The sequence below is a fragment of the Rhincodon typus genome, chromosome 8 (genome assembly GCF_021869965.1).
Source record: "Rhincodon typus isolate 14 chromosome 8, sRhiTyp1.1, whole genome shotgun sequence".
Lineage (NCBI taxonomy): Eukaryota > Metazoa > Chordata > Chondrichthyes > Orectolobiformes > Rhincodontidae > Rhincodon > Rhincodon typus.
The window spans coordinates 24,317,520-24,326,087 of NC_063339.1; the positions used below are offsets into that span (position 1 = coordinate 24,317,520).

General features: G+C 42.7%; 1 protein-coding gene across 1 annotated transcript in view; it reads left to right on the plus strand.

The window, feature by feature from the left end:
- The first annotated feature begins 7,458 nt into the window (after positions 1 to 7,458).
- Positions 7,459 to 8,568, plus strand: part of LOC109933279 (legumain-like) — a 17,036-nt gene continuing 15,926 nt past the window's right edge. Inside the window, exon 1 of the mRNA XM_048600067.1 lies at positions 7,459 to 7,574. The gene's annotated coding sequence lies outside the window, so the exon portion shown is untranslated. The remainder of the gene's footprint in view (positions 7,575 to 8,568) is intronic.

Below are 8,568 nucleotides of genomic sequence, written 5' to 3' on the forward strand. Positions count from 1 at the left end.
CATAGCAAAACTCCAATGTAGCCGAGCCCTGGCCAAACGGTTAGAATTTTCTTCCGGCTCTGGGCCGGCAAGCCACTGCAGTTGCTGTCAGTATGTGGACTCGAGACAGCAAATGAGTCCTACTGGACCTAAATTGTGTAAGAGAACTCATAGAGTGCACACCCTGGGAAGTCCACCTTCATCCAGTTTGGAATAGTTAAATTGCTTAGTGACATCTAAGTCAGAAACAATCAAAATGAACGTATGTTAAATGGTCATCCAGTTCTAATGGAGATTGATACTGACACAAGTGTTTCAGCAATCATAGAAGTAGGCTTTGACAAATTTTGCTCTGGATTCTAACGCATCTATTTGTGCAAGATGTTGGCTAGACTGAGAACCTATACCAGGCATCCTTAACAGATTAAGAGTACAACTTCTTCAGTTCTGGTCTCATGAGAAGCAGCTGGTCTAGTTACCAGTGACTGCATTAAAAGGGTTGGGCCTAAGCTGATGGGGTGAAATTGGTTGGTAGAGATTCACCCAGATTGACTCAACATTTTTCAATTAGGAAATGGCTGCTTGGGTGCAGTTCTAATTAAAGAGTTGTAGTCTTTCAGGAAGGTCTAGGCATGACCAAAGGAGACAAGGCCAGCTTGCATGTTGACCTGGAAGAACTTCCTTGCAGAATTGTGGCTTGCCCAGTGCCTTGGGGCAAAAGTAGAGGCAGAAATTGGAAGGCTAGCAAGTGAAAAAAGTCATCAAACCAGTCCAAGTGCACGATGGGTAATACTGGTCATACTGATTTGTGAAGCCTAATGGGTTTCTTTGCTTAATGGTAAACCACTTTTTGCAGCTGGATAAATACCAATCCCTCATATAGAGGATTTATACGCAAAGCTGGTAGGAGGGCTGTCCTTCACGAAGCTGGACATGAGCCATGCATATTTGCAACTGCAGTTAAATGACAATTCCCAGATATGCTATAATTAATATCCATAAGGGTTTGTGCCAATATACAAGACTGCCATTTGGGTTATTGTCATCCTGTGCAATTTTTCAGTGGACAATGGAAAACATTTTGCAAGGTCTACCCAGGTCACAATTTATTGAGATGATTAGCTAATAACAGGAAAGACCAATAAGGAGCACTTAGAGAACTTGGACATGGTCCTTAGACGATTCCCCTAAGAAGGGAAAATGTGTGTTCCAGGCACTCCAAATGACCTACTTGTGCTACAGAATTGACAAGACCAGGAAGATAAAGTGAAGGTGATCAAAGATGCCCTAGCACCCACATCTGTACCAGAGCTTAGATCTTTCCTCGGGTTGGTGAATTATTATGGAACATTAATATGTAACCTGGCCTCCATCCTGGCACCTTTGCATCAACTCCTAAAAAAGAGTCAGCCTTGGAAGTGGTTGCGTAGCCAAGCCATAGCTTCAGGGTAATGAAGAAACCGCTATCATCCTCAAAGGTGTTGGCACACTGTGTCCCAAGTGAGATCTGGTTTTGACCTGCGATGTTTCCCCATATGGTATTGGGATAGTATTAGCTCATAGGTGGCCCAGTGGAGATGAACGTCCAATAGTGTATGCATCCAGGACTTTGGCTAACGCAGAGCGTAAATATGCCCAGATCAAAAAGGAGGGTTTGACGGCCATTTGGAGTCAGGATGTTCCACTAATACCTATATGGATGTAAATTTGTAATAATAAAGGACAACAAACCCCTGCTAGGGCTACTTAAAGAAGACAAGACAGTGCTGCTCATAGCTTCAGGCCAAATTCAGCGGTGGGCTCTAATTCCAAGTGCATATAATTACAACTTGGAACACTGTCTGGGAGGCCAAGCAGTGAACACTGATGCATTGAGCCGCCTCCCTCTGACAGATACTTCACCGGTGCTACCGCCACTGGAAGGGTCTATAATGGTTTTCAATTTTCTGGACATGCTTCCAGTCACTGCTAACAATATCAGACTTTGGAAGCAGAATGATCCGGCCCTAGCAAAACTGAAATAGCTGGTGGAAACCAAAGGGCCATCACAACCAGCATGTAAATTTTTTTGGATCTGGAGAGACCAGATCACAGTAGAGGATGGCATGTTATTATGGGGAGCAAGAGTGATTGTCCCAACCAAAGGTTGCCACCAGATACTGGCTGAACTCCACCAGGGTCATCCAGGGGTCTCCAAAATGAAGGTGTTGGTGAGACGTTATGTCTGGTGGCCAGGCTTGATGCAGACATAGATGTGTTCGTGGGGTAGTGACAACAAGGACAAATATTACCACCAGCAGCTTTTCCACATTTGTGGGAATGGCCAGGTAAACTTGGAGTCAGTTACACATTGACTATGCAGGACGTTTCATGGGCTCAATGTTTTTAGTCATTGTAGATGCACTCAAAGTGGTTGGACATGTATAAAATTCATTCATCAAGCATGGGAACAATGGTGCAAAAGATGCTCACAGTTTTTCTAATACATGGACTCCTGGAAGTGTTGGTGACAGATAACGGGCTATCATTTATCAGCAGGGAGTTTGAGTATTTCCTGAAGTCGAATGGGATTTGACATATCAGGACAGCTCTATACCACCCTTCATCCAATGGTCTGGCAGAAAGAGCAGTCCAAACTTTGAAGGCAGGCTTGAAGAAATAGCCTACAGCTTCACTAGATACCAAATATCCCAGTTCCTATTTGATTATAGGACCACCTCTCATGCAATTACAGGGACATCTCCAATAGAGTAATTAATGGGGAGAAGACTCCCACCAGGAGACAGAAGGTGGTGGTAGAGCATTGCTTTTCGGACTGGAGGTCTGTCACCAGCAGTATGCCACAAGGATTGGTGTTGGGTCCACTGCTTTTTATCATTTATTTAAATAATTTGGATGCCAATATAGGATGTATGGTAGTAATGACATAGACATAGACACTGACATAGAATCCCTACAGTCTGGAAACAGGCCCTTTGGCTCAGCAAGTCCACTCAGACCCTCAGAGCACCCACCCAAACTCATCCCCCTATAACCCACATAATCCACACATCCCTGAACACTACAGGCAATTTTTAGCATAGCCAATCCACCTAGCATGCACGTCTTTGGACTGTGGGAGGAAACCCACACAGACACGGGGAGAATGTGCAAACTCCACACAGTTGCCTGAGGGTCGAATTGAACCCAGGTCCCTGGCGCTGTGAGGCAGCAGTGCTAATATTGCAGATGACACCACAATTGGAGAAGAAGGCTACCTCAAAGTGCAATGGGACCTTGATCAGTTGGGCTGATGGGCCGATGAATGGCAAATGGAGTTTAGATAAATTTGAGGTGCTGCATTTTGGTAAGGTAAACCAGGGCAGGACGTGTACAATTAATGGTGGGGCCCTGGTGAGACATAGGGGTGCAGGTGCATAGTTCTTTGAATGTGAAGTTGCAGGTGAAAAAGGCTTTTGTTTTGGTTGCCTTCATTGGACAGAACATTGAATATAGGAGTTGGGACATCATGTTGTGGTTGTACAGGACATTTTCAGGATACAATGTTCAGCCTTCTATAGGAAGGATGGTGTTAAACTTGAGAGGGTGCAAAAAAGATATATAAGAATATTGCTGGGACTGGAGGGTTGGAGTTATAGGGGAAGGCTGAATAGGCTGGGACTTTTATTCCCCTGGAGCAATGGAGGCTGAGGGGTGACCTTAGAGAGTTTTATAAAATTGTGCGGGGCATAGGTAGGGTGAATAGCCAAGGTCTTTTTCCTTGGTTGGGGGTGTCCAAACCCTAGAGGATGTAGGTTTAAGGTGAGAGGGGAAAGGTGTAAAAAGGACCTGAGGAGTAACATTTTCATGCAGAGGGTGGTGTGTGTATGGAATAAACTGCCAGAGGAGGTGATGGAGGCAGGTACAATTACAACATTTAAAAGGCATCTGGATGGGTATATGAATAGGAAAGTTTTAGAGGGACATGTGTCAAATGCTGGCAAATGGGCTTAGGTCAGATTGGGATGTCTGGTTGTCACAGATTAGTTGCGCTGTTTCCATGCTGTATGACTCTGACTCTTTTAATTACAGTATACTGATGTATGCTCTTCTGAAGCCACCAGATGTCAGTGATGCATCTTGAACAACATATACAAATGTACCTTGTGTAATTGGGATATTTGTTTCTAATCATCCTGTTCAGAGGTTCTGACAGACCTATGCAGTAGGTGTGACATGAACCCAGGCCTTCTGGTTCAGAGAATATGACATCACCGCTGTGCCACAAGAGCATCACACCTTCCCCGACAAAAAAAATTGGGAGCCATTGGTTTTTAACTAGCTACAGGTAAGTATTATAGTCAATGAGCAAAATCAAAGTGGGATGCTTATATCCAATTTACTTATGATGGCTCATCAGCACAACTGGGCAGTAGATTAATGGGGGAGAAGAAAATTGTCATCTAGTTAATTTTAAGATCACTGATATAGTTCAAATAAAGGGAACACTATAGAGAACTTAAATTTAGAAAGTCTTTAGCAATCATTTCAAAAACGTCCAGGGCAACTTTTATGAAGGCCAGGAGATTTAGAAGAGGGCAGAAGATGAAAGGAGAATAAAATCCAAGATGCAGACATAAGTTGGCAAGCAACTGATGCTGAATGCAAAATGGCGTTGGGATCTGACTGACAGATCATTACAACCTCTGATCTTCAGATGGCATGTGAACACAGGGATGCCCAGCAGAATGGGGACAGCTGAAATTTATTTGTGCTTGTGCACATGTGGAAAACCCAGCCTGTCGTATCATTCAGAATGATGAGAGGTTTTGGAACAGGAAAAGCACAGATAACTACTTCTCCGTAAATCAGTGCTTGGATTTAGATCTTGATTAAGAATGGGGAAAGATTTTTCCCCCTAGGACGTGGAAGGTATAATCAAATTGAATGGCAAGGGGAAGGTGTGATATCACCGCATCAAGTAGCTTTTGTAAGGTTGGCCAAATAATATTTGATAAAGAGTATTTGTGAATGTAATAGAGAAAGGGCAAAATAAGTATATCCATTACTGTAAATAATCTACAAAGATGTACAGGACAGTCCATGCTTTGTTTAAAAATAATCTGTTCCTATCTGCCATCACGAATATGTTCACCTGACACCTCTAACACTCTGGCAGAAGTGGTACCGAATGCATCAATAAGATAATGTGAATGCCTGACTAAATTTCTCAAATGTTGCCAATCATCATTAATTTTGGGTTCCATGTCACAACATGAAATGTCATATACCAAGCTGGGCAAGCACCAAAAACACTGCCAGATTTCTGCTAAAACCTCAGAAACCATTTTGCAGACCTTATCCCACTACACAGTGGGTTTGTGTGAAAGAATTGTGTGCAGGATTTGGATCAGCAGAGAAACTGATGTCAAGTTGTGCCATCTCCTGCAGGATGTAAGACTGGAACACTCAAGGACAATATGATATTGAGACTTATCAATACACTATTGGCCTTATGAAGACATTATTACACCAGAAGTTGGCATGGCCCACGTCCGCCTGATGGACCAACTCAATTCCTGCAACCAAGCAGCTGTAACCAAGGATGTGGTGGCTTTGGAGAGAGTGCAAAAGAGGCTTAGTAGGATGTTGCCTGGATTGAAGTGTTTTAGCTATAAGGAGAGGTTGGAGAAACATATTGTTTTAGCCAGAGCATCAGAAGATGAGAGGTAACCTGACAGAAGTATACAAAATTATGAGGGACATGGACAGGGTCAATAGTCGGAGTCTTTATCCCAGAGTGGAAATGTCAAATACTAGAGGGCATAGGTTTAAGGCGAGAAAAAGAAAGTTTAAAGGAGATGTGCGAGGTAAGTTTTTACACAGAGGATGGTAGGACACAGAGTGGTGCTGCCCAGGTAGGTAGTAGAAGCAGATATGATAGCAACATTTAAGAGGCCTTTAGACGTATACATGGACAGTCAATGAATAGAGGGATACAGACCATGTGCAGGCAGATGGGATTGGTTTAGAATGGCATCCTGGTCAGCATAGATATGATGGGCTGAAAGGCTGTTCTGTAGCCTTTGATGTTCTACGTATGATTGAAATATTTGAGATTGGAACTCTGCCAGCTGCATCGCATCTAACTGATTAGGTAGAAAACCATCCTCACTCTAGTTTCTATCAGCTGGTGGCTGAAGGGAAGATGTACTCTACTTTTATTTGGCTGCGAGGGCTTGCGGCGGGGTTGGGAGGTGGGGAGCAGGTGTGGGTACTGCTGTTCTTGCTCTCAAGTTCTCTTTGAACGTTCCAGTTGGATTTCTTGTGAGCAGGAGGAACCCGGGGCATTGTCATTTCTTTATTAGTTTTCTCTGAACACTCTCATCTATAAGATGTCATTCCGTTTGAGTTAATGGATAAAGACTGTTTATATGATTGGGTGGAGGTGGGAGACTGTGCAATGACGCCCACAGGAATGTGCCCAGTAAGAGTTTACTACAGGTTTTCAATGCCCAGGAGGAGCCGGTTGGGTGCTGGTGGCAGAGCTGGGGGAGATGGTCGATTTATTTAACAGCTGCAGCCCTCAGACTGTTCAATATGGATACATTCTGGTAGCCAATCGAAATCTGCTATTGAGAAAAGTCGAATCGATCATCTCTATTACCGCCTCACCCCTTTACACTTGTATATTTAACTATATAGTCAGGATTGATCAAAGTCACGAAAACTTATGGTAAATGTTGATGTTTACAACTTCGAAAGGACGGCGAAGTAGCATTTTCCAACTACAGAACTAACCACGTGTCAGGATAAACGGGGATTATGAAATCCACCCAAGTTTCAGAATGGGCTGAGATGCATTTAATACATTTACATTAATTTCCAGAGAAAGGGGCTTATGGCTTTAAGTAGCGCTGTCAGCTGTGCCTGAATTACTAGGGTTTCGCTATCACATCCCTTCCCGATTCCAATTGTAGACTGTCTAACTGAAAAACAGTGGAATTCACACGCATAAACCAAGGATGTTCAAATGAAAACATTTTATTTCCCTGTTTTTATTTCTCTCTCGGGGTTCCTTACGCGATATTTCCGGAAAAGAATTCCGGGAAGATAAGTCATACTTAACTCGAGCGGAACTGGTCTATTTTAAATGTAATTGATTGAACCCAAGGTCTAAAGGTTCCTGTCCGTATTAGTTGAAAGAAAACAGGTATTTACAGTTGGAGTAATTTCCCTCTTATTAATAACTTTAACCGATAACCCATAATACGTAGGATTGATAGATTTATTCCACCGTTTAACCTCCTTACCCTCTCACAAAAAAATACCTTTCCACTCTAGTATTTCAAAAGAAAACCTGATGTATTATAACTGTTTTCTTGACATTTTTCCACCGCTTTTTAAAAACAATTTCCTTCTCTCTCCCTTTTCACTTTCCAGTTGATTTCAGTGGCCAGGGATTTGCTGCGAAGGGTTTTACTGGTGGATGCCAGTGCCAGTCAGTGGTGAGTTCCTCTTTTTTTACTGGACTACCAAGCAGAGACTGCGCAGACTTGCAATCAGTGCGAGCGAAGGGAATCAAGGGGTGAGTGCAATCCAAGTAATTCAGGAAGGTAAGAGGGTTTTGTTTTGTATCGTATCGTATCGTATCGTATCCTGCACCTTACAAAAAGCAGGTATCAGTTGCAAGTGAGCATGGACGGAAAACAGAGTGAATTAAAGCTGCGTTTAAGGGGAAGGGGAAGGGGAAGGGAAAGGGAAAGGGGTTGTGGGGGTGGGGAGACTAACTGTTGTTACTGTTCTCTTCCCACGATCTGATATCAGGAAACAAAAGGTGAATTGGTAATCTGTAGGCCGAGTTCCACTCGTCCTTTTTATTGTACTGTGCTCATTATTTTGAATGGACCGAAGACGGGTGGGGCTAGTACTTTATCACCAGTGCACAAGTTCATCCTAGTCTTGAGCTTGGATGGGTGGAATGGCCTAATTTTATTGATCGTTTGTAGAATGTGTTTCATAAAACGCCAATTGTTGTGTTGACTGGCGCAATCGTACCATAATTTCCAGCTGCCTTCGGGAAACTACATTCATTTTCTTCTTGGAGATGAGAAGAAAATCGGCGGACCTGAAATTTGAACAAAAAAAAACAATGCTGGAGCTATGCATTGGGTCCTTTAGGTGGCAGGTTTGCCTTTTGTATAAAGACCCTTTAACCGAACTGTCCAGAGGTACCACAAGTAAAATACTATCTCAACTTTGTATGTCAGATCTTGAAAGATGTAATTTTATGTTTTTTTTTTGCAATTTTGCTTTGAAATAACTCAAAACAAGATATAGAAAATCAAAAGAACAGTTGACAACTGCAATAATTTTCAGGGAGTTCCTCCTCTTCTTATCTATTCATCTGTCCATCTCTTCTACAACCCTGCTACTTAATACAAATAGCAAGACCCACCATTTCCAGGCCACTTTACTACAGCACTAAAATCTGTAAGTTTCAGTATGATGAATTCTCACATCACACAAGCATTCAGAGAAAAATCGGTTTATAGGTTAGTTTTAGATAACAAGGTGTAGAGCTGGATGAACACAGCAGGCCAAGCAGCA